The 11,813-nt window shown below is 35.0% G+C and overlaps 1 long non-coding RNA gene across 1 annotated transcript; it reads left to right on the top strand.

Moving 5' to 3' along the window:
- The first annotated feature begins 9,728 nt into the window (after positions 1-9,728).
- LOC114252302 (uncharacterized) lies at positions 9,729-11,277 on the top strand. The gene is made up of 2 exons (XR_016323174.1): positions 9,729-10,667; positions 10,912-11,277. It is a non-coding gene; the product is annotated as an uncharacterized LOC114252302 (long non-coding RNA).
- Positions 11,278-11,813: the final 536 nt, after the last annotated feature.

Raw genomic sequence — 11,813 nt, forward strand, 5'->3', positions numbered from 1 at the left:
TTTTTCAATCGTTCACTTTGTCACAACACTATTTTTATTTCATCAAAAACTGACAACACGGTAAACGTCTGTTGACTTCGTCTAATAAAAAATCCGACTATAGTTAAGAATACATTCTTGACGTCAGGGACATAGATTATACACTTATGGTCAGGGACAAAGACTGTTTTGTTTCCAATAAATTAAGCTTATCGCCAAGCTAGTTTAAATAATTCTCGCCGGATCTTCTCAGCGGGTCGCGATTCGGATCCGGTAGCAGATTCATTCGCGAAGCAGCTGCTCTTGAGTTGTTAGGTCTCCTTCGGAGGCGCTCGGGCAGCTGTTAGCAAATCCCACCCCTTCTGGCTGAGCCTTTGCTCGCCCACCTGTCCTGGTGAAACTGGAAAGACCTCCGGGCCACCAGTAATCCTTCAATCGTAAAAAAGTTTAAATAATGGCACGTATATTCTACAGATGATGAGTATGAATGTATCAAATATGAGAGTCATAATTGGTACAAAAAACAATGTCTCATAAAAACTAAGATTTTGCAGAATACACGCTTATAAGTGATACAATAGGTAATTAATTTTGAAATATTTATATGGAACTAAGCATTAATTCCAATGAAAAAAGTTAGATTTTTGGAAGAAAAATATCAAAAACCACGTTCAACATAGTGAAAAATGAACATCTGTTCCATTTTTTTTATTTATTTTTTATTGCTTAGATGTGTGGACGAGCTCACAGCCCACCTGGTGTTAAGTGGTTACTGGAGCCCATAGACATCTACAACGTAAATGCGCCACACACCTTGAGATATAGTTCTAAGGTCTCAGTATAGTCACAACGGCTGCCCCACCCTTCAAACCGAAACGCATTACTGCTTCATGGCAGAAATAGGCGGGGCGGTGTTACCTACCCGTGCGGACTCACAAGAGGTTCTACCACCAGTAATTACGCAAATTATAATTTTGCGGGTTTAATTTTTATTGCACGATGTTATTCCTTCACCGTGGAAGTCAATCGTGAACATTTGTTGAGTACGTATTTCATTAGAAAAATTGGTACCCGCCAACGAGATTCGAAAACAAGTGCATCGCTCGATACGAATGCACCGGACGTCTTATCCTTTAGGCCACGACGACTTCACAAAATGATGGCTAGAGGCGAGATAAATAGTATAGAATATAGATGCGACTTATTCAAATAAAAATAATTAATATGGTTCTTTTTTTTTCGAACTTATTTTTATTTAAGTATTGATAAGTCAAATAAACAATTCGTTTTAGGATTGTGTGTTTGAAGAGACAAAAGAAATTAAAATATTTTTATAAAAAAAATAGCGACAAGTGAAATTTAAATTCAAATTCAAAATCATTTATTTCAACTTAGATGTCAGTAAGTATAACACACTTGTTGAATGTCAAAATATAAATAACAATGTTAACTCTACCACCGGTTCCAAAAAAAGCCACAGTCCTGAGAAGAACCGGCGAAACCAACTCAGCGGGCTTTTTTTTTGTTTTTTCTCAATTTTTTTTTAAATAAGTAAGAATATTTACAATAAACAAAAAACAAGTCAAAATATACAATTAAAAATAATGAAAAATGAAAAGTAATTAATACATAACTTTATAATATGCCTTGTTGCACAAACGTTCCTTGACAGTTTTCTTAAATCTATGAACAGGTAATAATTGAATACGTTCGCTTCTTTTTTTACCGCAAACGCTGCAGAACTAAGTCTACTCGCTAACTTGCATATGTGAGGACCCCACTGCAGCTTAGAATCAACTGTTATACCAATAAAAACTGTCGAATCCACAAGATCCAGTGTCTCTCCACTTACAGTAATACTAGTGTTTACTTGTCTAACATTAGGTGTGGTAAATTTTATACATTTAGTTTTTTTGTTATTTAATAACAGATTATTAACACTAAACCAATGTTCCACGCGCGAGATAGCATCAATCACATCGTCATAATCTTCCAATTGTCGTTTAATTTTAAACAATAAGTATGTATAGTCACTGAATAATACGACCTCGTGACGGGTTTCAATAAACTTTGGTAAATGATATACACAAGAAATAGGAAGGCACCCAATATGGAACCCATATGTAAGACACCGGAAGATCTCTTTCCTTTAACGTCTACCTTTTGGATTCTTCTGGATAAATAAGATTTAATAAGTTCTAATGAAACGCCCCTAATACCATAATGGTGTAATTTCCTCAACAATGTATTATGCTCAACACAATCAAAAGCTTTAGATAAGTCGCAGAATACCCCAAGTGCATTATGCGATTCCTCCCAAGCCTGAGAAATATTTTTAATAAGATCTACACCTGCATCAATAGTTGAACGACCTCTAGTAAATCCATATTGTTTGTTATGAAACAGGTTATTGGAATTGAAATGGTTCAAAAGTACCAAAATATTTTTTTCAAAAATTTTACTCAATGTAGGTAGTAGGTACTGAAATGGGCCTTAAGTTAGAGTGGTCAAAAGTACTACCAGATTTAAACAAAGGTATTATTTTACTATATTTCATTAGATCAGGAAACATACCACAATCAATACAGTCATTAAATATTGTAGCAAGGAAGGTGCGATTATATCAATAATGGATTTTATAACCTTAATTGAAAGTCCCCATAAATCACCAGTTTTCTTAATATTAATGAGCTTGAAATAACCAATTATGTCCTTTATACCAATATTTGTGCACTTAAAGTTAACACTGCATTTATCAACATGATCTTGCAGTAATGATTCGGCGTCGGAGATGAAATTAAAGATTTTGTAGTAGAAGCTGGGATATCAGCAAAGTAGCGCACAAAGGCACTGGCCACTTCTTGATGAGAAGTTATTATTCTATCATTGGTTTTCAAAGTTAATTCAGCATTGCTGTTTCTGACATTCCCAGTCTCCTTATTAATGATATTCCAAGTCATTTTAATTTTGTCAGGTGCATTTTTATAAAATGCCTAAGTGCAATGATTTGGCCAATGTACAGACTTTTTTAAACAGCTTGGAATATTTACAGACATACTCATGAAATGACTTATCATGATTATATGATTTTTCATGATAAAGATCATATAATCTTTCCTACTAAAGTAAGTAGGCAATCTACAGATAATCGTACATAAATCAAATTAAGAAACACATTAACACCACACAAATTACCCAAATCCATCATAATCTGATTGCTTACTTGAGTGCCATCTCTTTTTTTTTACTAGGCACACAATACACATTATAAGATTAAAAAAAAAAGATACAAAATTAATAACAACAAGTAAAAAATTTGGCTTGTAACATAAGCCATGCGCGCACAACTAATCAGGATAGATGTGCTAAGTACACAATGTTCATTACAACTACGTAAAGACAAGACATTACGATAGCGAAAACCAATCGAAATTTTAATGTAAGGAAGTAACAATAAATCACAATTACAAAGGAAATCACATTAAACATTAAACAATTACACTACCTAATCTATTATTAACATGGAGGATGCCCTTAATCATGTTTATAAGCATCGCTAATTTATATTATGTAAAAATATTCAATTCAGTTGATAACTTTTCCAGTTCGTTATAGGTGCGAGTTGCATTGGTGACAAGACCCTGACCGCCGCTTAATAAGCTTACATGCACAAAAAAAAGTGTATAAAACATATTTACATATATATCTACCAGACACATAATGCAGCATTTTGTGTAGTACTTCACAACAATATGGATGGTAATAATACCTAATTACCCTACATTATTATTCTTTAGAATTATCTTTAACACTAGTGCCCAAATACTCTGTGTGTGTGTGTGTGTCAGTGTGTGTGTGTGTGTGTGTGTCAGTGTGTGTGTGTGTCAGTGTGTGTGTGTGTGTGTCAGTGTGTGTGTGTGTGTGTGTGTGTGTGTGTGTGTGTGTGTGTGTGTGTGTGTCAGTGTGTGTGTGTGTGCGTATATATAAATAAGTAATGGTCTGAAAAGCGTCAGTGTGCAGTGTGGTAAGGCTCGTAACACGTGTAAGTACACATTGCCAGTTGGCAAGTTTTACAGTACGTGGTAGTTCGTTTTTTGCAGACGACGCATTGGCGCCTAAGTCGGTCTGTCTTTTTGGGATTAATCGAACTGTATTGTGCCGGGCTATGTACTGATGTTGCGATGGATTTTGGGTTAGGTGCAGGGGCTCGGTGTGCTGTAAACAAATCAGTTATCAACGCCTTTCGGAATTTCCGGTGTTCCCACGACTGGTTTTTCAGTAAAATGTACGAGTTCAGGACACTAGCGTTCAAGAGTCTTCTAAAAAATTTTTTGTACCACACCTTATGCCTTTTTCTTTCTAAAGGGTACATTGCGAGTTGCTGATCCTTACGGTCTACTCCGCCCATATTAAGATTATAGTCCTGCGCGACTGTCGGCTTAACTGTATCGCCACACTTGGTAGCTAGGAGAGCATGGTATGTTGAAATAAAAGCCACGAGGTTTTTATCCCTCCACACCACAATGTCCACATCTCCAGAGGTGCATCCCAACAATTGACCGACAATCATGTCGTTTTTTGTAATACTCGCCAATTCAGGTGGTACGAATTGACGGTTTGTCCGGAGCGTCCCCGCGCAGTCAAATCCCCGGATCTTCAGTTCTCGTGCCAGTGATGGAGAGTTGTAGTAATTGTCCATCCATATTGTGTGCCCTTTATGTTCAAGACCATTTAAAAGTCTGAGCACTAGAGCTGGTACTTTCCCCGAGACTGGATCATCTTCTTGAAATGCCGAGGTGTCATGGCCTGCATATACTTCAAAACGCCACAAATAACCAGTCTGAGATTCACACAATTCAAAGGTTTTGATTCCAACTGTGGCTGCTTTGTTAGGGATGAACTGGTTTATTTCAAGCCAGCCCTTCCACATGGTCAGACTCTCATCGAGAGCCACATTTTGAGACAAACTATATAATTCAGAAAACTTGCGATTAAGGTGATCTATTATAGGTTGAATTTTAAAAAGTTTAGCTTGGGGTCGTGTCAACAACGCAGAGTTACAATCTTTATTATTATTAAAATGCAGACATGCTGACAGGAGGTGGAATCTGTCATATGACATCTCCGTGGAAAAGCCAGGAGTACTGAAGATGTCGTTAGAGGTATTCCAGTATTCGGTTAACCGGGTTTTGATCACCACTCCCATAGCCAGAACGATGGCAAAATACGTGTAAAGTTCATTTACATTTGTATCATGCCAACGAGTAATTCGACTACTAGGACAGATCGTTCCATTCTCCAACATGGTCGTTGCCAGCTGCTGTGCGTAAATGTTAGTTTCCCTGACAATCATTTCCATAATTTCACGATCCCATATGGCAATAAATGCTTCGTATGGTCTCGTGAAAGAAACTGTAGGGCCACTAATTTGCGAGAACGGTTCTCGCCTCAAATGAGGTTCAATTTGAGGCGTTGAAAACTTTCTCCATTCAAATTGAAATTTGTTGCTGGGTTCCATGGCAGTCGGCGAAACAGGCGTCGGTGAGGCGGGCGTTGAAGCACAATCGGCTGGTCGAGGCGATTGAGGGGACCGCTCCAAAGTAGCGTTGGCGGATCTTTCGTTGACTTCCGCATCGTCTTCGTCCATAAACATTCTTGCTATTCGGGGCACCGCTAACTCGGCAATCCCTTCTTCCTCTTCGTCAGACTCTTCTTCGCTGCCTGAAAGGAAAAGGTACACGTTCTGGTTTCGATTGTAATAGGTATTTTACTTCCGAGATTGTTGAAAAAAAAGATCGATGTCATAATGAACTTACCATAATTAAGTGCAGTGGTTATTTCAGAATCACGGCGGGGTCTATCACTGAACGAATTTATTCTACAAAATAAAAAGAATATGTTAATCAAAGCTAGTAATTATTTTGTATAATACGTGGTATACTGAGATGAACTTACAGATTTCGACGCTTTTTTGGGCTAGGATCGTCACTACGCGGACTTCTGAAAAATAAAGCAAATAGGGGTCTGTCACTGAACGAAGGGATTCTACAAAATAAAAATAATATGTTAATGAAAGCTAGTAATTATTTTGTATAGCAGGTGGTATACAGAGATGAACTTACAGATTTCGGCGCTTTTTTGGGGTAGAATCGTTACTACGCGGACTTCTGAAAAATAAAGCAAATAGGGGTCTATCACTGAATGAAGGGATTCTACAAAATAAAAATAATATGTTAATCAAAGCTAGTAATTATTTTGTATAGCAGGTGGTATACAGAGATGAACTTACAGATTTCGCCGCTTTTTTGGGGTAGAATCGTTACTACGCGGACTTCTGAAAAATAAAGCAAATAGGGGTCTATCACTGAACGAAGGGATTCTACAAAATAAAAATAATATGTTAATGAAAGCTAGTAATTATTTTGTATAGCAGGTGGTATACAGAGATGAACTTACAGATTTCGGCGCTTTTTTGGGGTAGAATCGTTACTACGCGGACTTCTGAAAAATAAAGCAAATAGGGGTCTATCACTGAACGAAGGGATTCTACAAAATAAAAATAATATGTTAATCAAAGCTAGTAATTATTTTGTATAGCAGGTGGTATACAGAGATGAACTTACAGATTTCGCCGCTTTTTTGGTGTAGAATCGTTACTACGCAGACTTCTGAAAAATAAAGCAAATAGGGGTCTATCACTGAACGAAGGGATTCTACAAAATAAAAATAATATGTTAATGAAAGCTAGTAATTATTTTGTATAGCAGGTGGTATACAGAGATGAACTTAAAGATTTCGGCGCTTTTTTGGGGTAGAATCGTTACTACGCGGACTTCTGAAAAATAAAGCAAATAGGGGTCTGTCACTGAACGAAGGGATTCTACAAAATAAAAATAATAAATTAATGAAAGCTAGTAATTATTTTGTATAGCAGGTGGTATACAGAGATGAACTTACAGATTTCGGCGCTTTTTTGGGGTAGAATCGTTACTACGCAGACTTCTGAAAAATAAAGCAAATAGGGGTCTATCACTGAATGAAGGGATTCTACAAAATAAAAATAATATGTTAATCAAAGCTAGTAATTATTTTGTATAGCAGGTGGTATACAGAGATGAACTTACAGATTTCGGCGCTTTTTTGGGGTAGAATCGTTACTACGCGGACTTCTGAAAAATAAAGCATATAGGGGTCTATCACTGAACGAAGGGATTCTACAAAATAAAAATAATATGTTAATCAAAGCTAGTAATTATTTTGTATAGCAGGTGGTATACAGAGATGAACTTACAGATTTCGCCGCTTTTTTGGGGTAGAATCGTTACTACGCGGACTTCTGAAAAATAAAGCAAATAGAGGTCTATCACTGAACGAAGGGATTCTACAAAATAAAAATAATATGTTAATGAAAGCTAGTAATTATTTTGTATAGCAGGTGGTATACAGAGATGAACTTACAGATTTCGGCGCTTTTTTGGGGTAGAATCGTTACTACGCAGACTTCTGAAAAATAAAGCAAATAGGGGTCTATCACTAAATGAAGGGATTCTACAAAATAAAAATAACATGTTAATCAAAGCTAGTAATTATTTTGTATAGCAGGTGGTATACAGAGATGAACTTACAGATTTCGCCGCTTTTTTGGGGTAGAAGTCTTCTTCGGTGTGCTTGCCCCGCTGCTTGAACCACATTCGACGTATCTACGAAAAATGATTTTTTGGGTTTTAGTTTAAGAGTTTATTTCGATTCAGAAACTGAAGGCTTGCTAGGGAGACGAGCGCCACCACATTGCCCACATGTTCGCACTCCTCTTACACTGCTACGGGCTGCTATGTGAACGCATACCCTCATACCTCATTACACACACCACGACTACTATCCGTCCGGGCGTAGCTGGAGTAGCGTCTTAGGTTAGCAGCGAATAGGTAGAGAAAAGAAAGACCACGACCACCCCTAGCACGCCCGCGGGTTTCATCATTGTTAGTACAATTCATGCAAAACAAAGCCAAAGTAAACAGACTGTGCGTGCGAAATAAACCCTTTCAAAGTTAAAAATTTGTTAACATTAACAATGCTAAAAACAATCAATCCAATCAAAGTGCAAAAAAAGTTAAAAAGAAACATCTAAAAATCAATATCGTTAAAAAATGAAAGCGTATAATTTAGTTCAACCTAGAAGCAAAGAATTCAATCACAGGTATAAAATAAAAAAAATTGAAATAACTAAAAATCATTAAATATATATATTATAATATATTGGATTCTTATATATATATAGAGGATAATATATAATATATTAATAAGTATTAAAATAGATGAAATAAAAATAAGTGTCAAGTTAACTGAGTATCGAATTATCGCAAAAATATGGTCACTGATTATTTATTGGTTGAAAAATTAACTTAAATTCTTAATTGGAAATAATTTTATGGTTTTTACCCAAACTGAAAAAATCGAATGTCGATTTTCAAGGGTGGAAAATGGATTCAGAACTACATACCGATTTAAAAAAGTCGAGTTTTATTGTTTGAATGTACCCGTAATATTACGGTGTTGTCGGTTAGAGTTAATGGCTCAAAAATTCGCTATAAGCTGAATTATCTATTTTCTTCACTTTTTAATGTAACAAATACATTTAGAAAATAAACCTGAAGTGATACTTTGACATCGTAATAAAAATAATTTAATAAGTACCTATAAAATAATTAATTAAAAAATATTTTCTATAATTGTCATTCTCGAATTCCCTGAACTAAAAAAATCCGTGATTTTACTGAAAAGATCATTTATTATGTCATATCATATAGTGCATTGTAAATGCAAACTGGAAAAAAATCGATATTTAAGGATTTGAAGTCGTCGTGGCCTAAAGGATAAAACGTCCGGTGCATTCGTAGCGATGCAACGGTGTTCGAATCCCGCAGGCGGGTACCAATTTTTCTAGTGAAATACGTACTTAACAATTGTTCACGATTGACTTCCACGGTGAAGGAATAATATCGTGTAATAAAAATCAAAACCCGCAAAATTATAATTTGCGTAATTACTGGTGGTAGGATCTCTTGTGAGTCCGCGCGGGTAGGTACCACCGCCCCGCCTGTTTCTGCCGTGAAGCAGTAATGCGTTTCGGTTTGAAGGGTGGCGCAGCCGTTGTAACTATACTGAGACCTTAGAACTTCTTTCTCAAGGTGTGTGGCGCATTTACGTTGTAGATGTCTATGAGTTCCAGTAACCACTTAACACCGGGTGGGCTGTAAGCTCGTCCACACATCTAGGCAATAAAAATAAATAAATAAAATCGATCTCCTGGACCTCGATTTTTTTGTGAATCGATTTATTAGGTTACTACGCGAATCAATTTAAAATCGATCTTTTTCGTCAAGAGTCCCCATCCCTACTTTGAGGTCGAAATTTTCGCATTTGCGACTAAGATAAATGTATTTTGCAATAATTAGATTGAAGTCCACTTTAATAGTGATATATATATATATATACACATATTCGTTTGGGTTTTATATTTTCTATTATCTTCCTATCAAATATGACAAATAAATCCACTTACAAATTCGTAAAATGACTGCTTCGAGCGTTGTTTTTTACTTAAATGTAAACACTACAGTCATGTTAATAAATAAAATTAAATATTACTTACTGTTCCATGGTTTTTTTAGTTGAAATCAACAAATCTTACAAAATTGTACACAATCCGAATTCCGAACAAATAAGCGAGAAGCATTGAATAACATAGATTATACACTTAATATATTTGGTTGAGAGGTGACTGAAGTTAGCCCCTCAAAAAATTTTTTTTTCATATTTTCTACTTATTTTCTATTAATTCGTTTGTTCATCATTTGTTCATGATTGTTCACTGTTAATAATTGTTTGTTCTGCATTTATTTATTTAAAAATAATATTTAAAAATATACCTACAAGTTAGCCCCCTTCTTGCAATTTTTTATATTTTTTCATCTTTAATGATTCGTAAATATTCATTTTCGATTGTTCTTATATAAAACACGTTTGTTCTCTTTCGAAATTACTCATTTTTTGTTTAATTAACTATTTGTATTAGTTGAATAAATGTATGCAAAATATGTGTACTGCGCATGCGTCATCTATAATGCCTAAACTTTCTACGCGGTTTTAATCGTCAAAAAAAAAACAATTATAAATCCTGAAGGATCAATTAATTGGTATACAGTTTAATTAAAAAAATTAAAAAATAAATAAATGAAATAATGTGCAAACCAAACTGTTTACCATCCACATTTGATTGTCGGGCAGATAAAAAACGAAAATTCACTCAAAGTGAACCTCGGCCTGCATTTGTGAAACGACAAAGACTCACTAATACTCACTATTATCGAAAATTGAAGAGAGGACTAAAAATGATATGTGTCATATACCTTTGCCATCTTGTAGTCAAGGTAGGTGTAACTGTCAATAATTAGTTACACTCACAGATCTCATAATCAAATAACAATATCAGAAAAAAGGAGAATAGTTTGTTAGTTAGTGGAAGTAGCCAGAATGGGCAAGTGGACCTCAGTTCCTATTACATAAGGTTCTAGGAAGTTTGCGATAATGAAAATTTATCACAGTGTAATATCACTTACTTACTTTAACAGTGAAGGAAAACATTGTGATGAAACCTGGACACCTAAATGTTATTAGGATTTTCTTAGGTGTGTAATCCACCAACCAGCACTAGGCCAGCGTGGTGGACTAAGGCCTAAAAATCCTCTCAATGATAGTGGAGGCCAGTGTCCAGCAAGGGGAGATTTATATGGGCTGATGATGATGACTAGGAAGCTACATACTACTACTACTACTACTACTACTACTACAGTACACATATAATCCTATATATTTACAAACTATAAGTTTGTTGGGTACCTAGAAATTGATAACATTATTTCATATTTCCAGATGTCCAGCCACTTGAAAATAGGTGTAGTAATGACAAAGCTATCCAAGTAGCTCCAGCGCAGGAACACAAAGGCAAGGCAAGTGTGTATTGCCACATCACCCCTTAATATATCTGAAGCAAGTACAAGTAAACAATCAGAACCAGCAAAAAGAAAACTGTTGTTCCTGTGGACAAATTTGACAGTGATCAGTCAAATGCAGAAGGATCAGCTGTTGAGAGTTATCTCTCTATATCTCCACTCCATCAAAGACTTGTGCACTTCATTTATTGAAATTAATATTAATGAATATTAATTTAAATTATCGTGCGAATTTTGTGGTCAAAACATTTAAGTGTATTTTATAAATAAATATTCATTCTCAGTATTAATGTTGTTTTAATCATCGATTGAAAAATTGGTTCTTAATGAATTTAGTTGGAGCTAAATGCTGCTTGGAGCTTAATATTTTCGAATAACATAAACACGTGACTTTAAGCATAAACATATTTTTTGGTTAGGATAATTAAACAGGATAATTTATATGCCTATCATTCTTAAATAATTCAGTAAATAAAGAAATTTTGAAAGATAAATAATGAACATATTTACTTATTTGTTTATATTACCTATGTGAACTCATAACCTATCTTTTTTATACCTTCATAACGATAGGTAGGAGGATGGAAAAAATGTATTTGATCTAACTTTACGCCAATGCACATTATTTCATTTATTTATTTTTTAATTTTTTTAATTAAACTGTATACCAATTAATTGCTCCTTCAGGATTTATATTTGTTTTTTTTTCACGAATAAAACCGTGTAGAAAGTTTAGGCATTATAGTTGACGCATGCGCAGTACACATATTTTGCATACATAATACATTTATTCAACTAATACAAATAGTTAATTAAACAAAA

This window comes from Bombyx mandarina, chromosome 05 (assembly GCF_030267445.1).
Source record: "Bombyx mandarina strain Sakado chromosome 05, ASM3026744v2".
In the NCBI taxonomy this organism is placed as follows: Eukaryota; Metazoa; Arthropoda; class Insecta; order Lepidoptera; family Bombycidae; genus Bombyx; species Bombyx mandarina.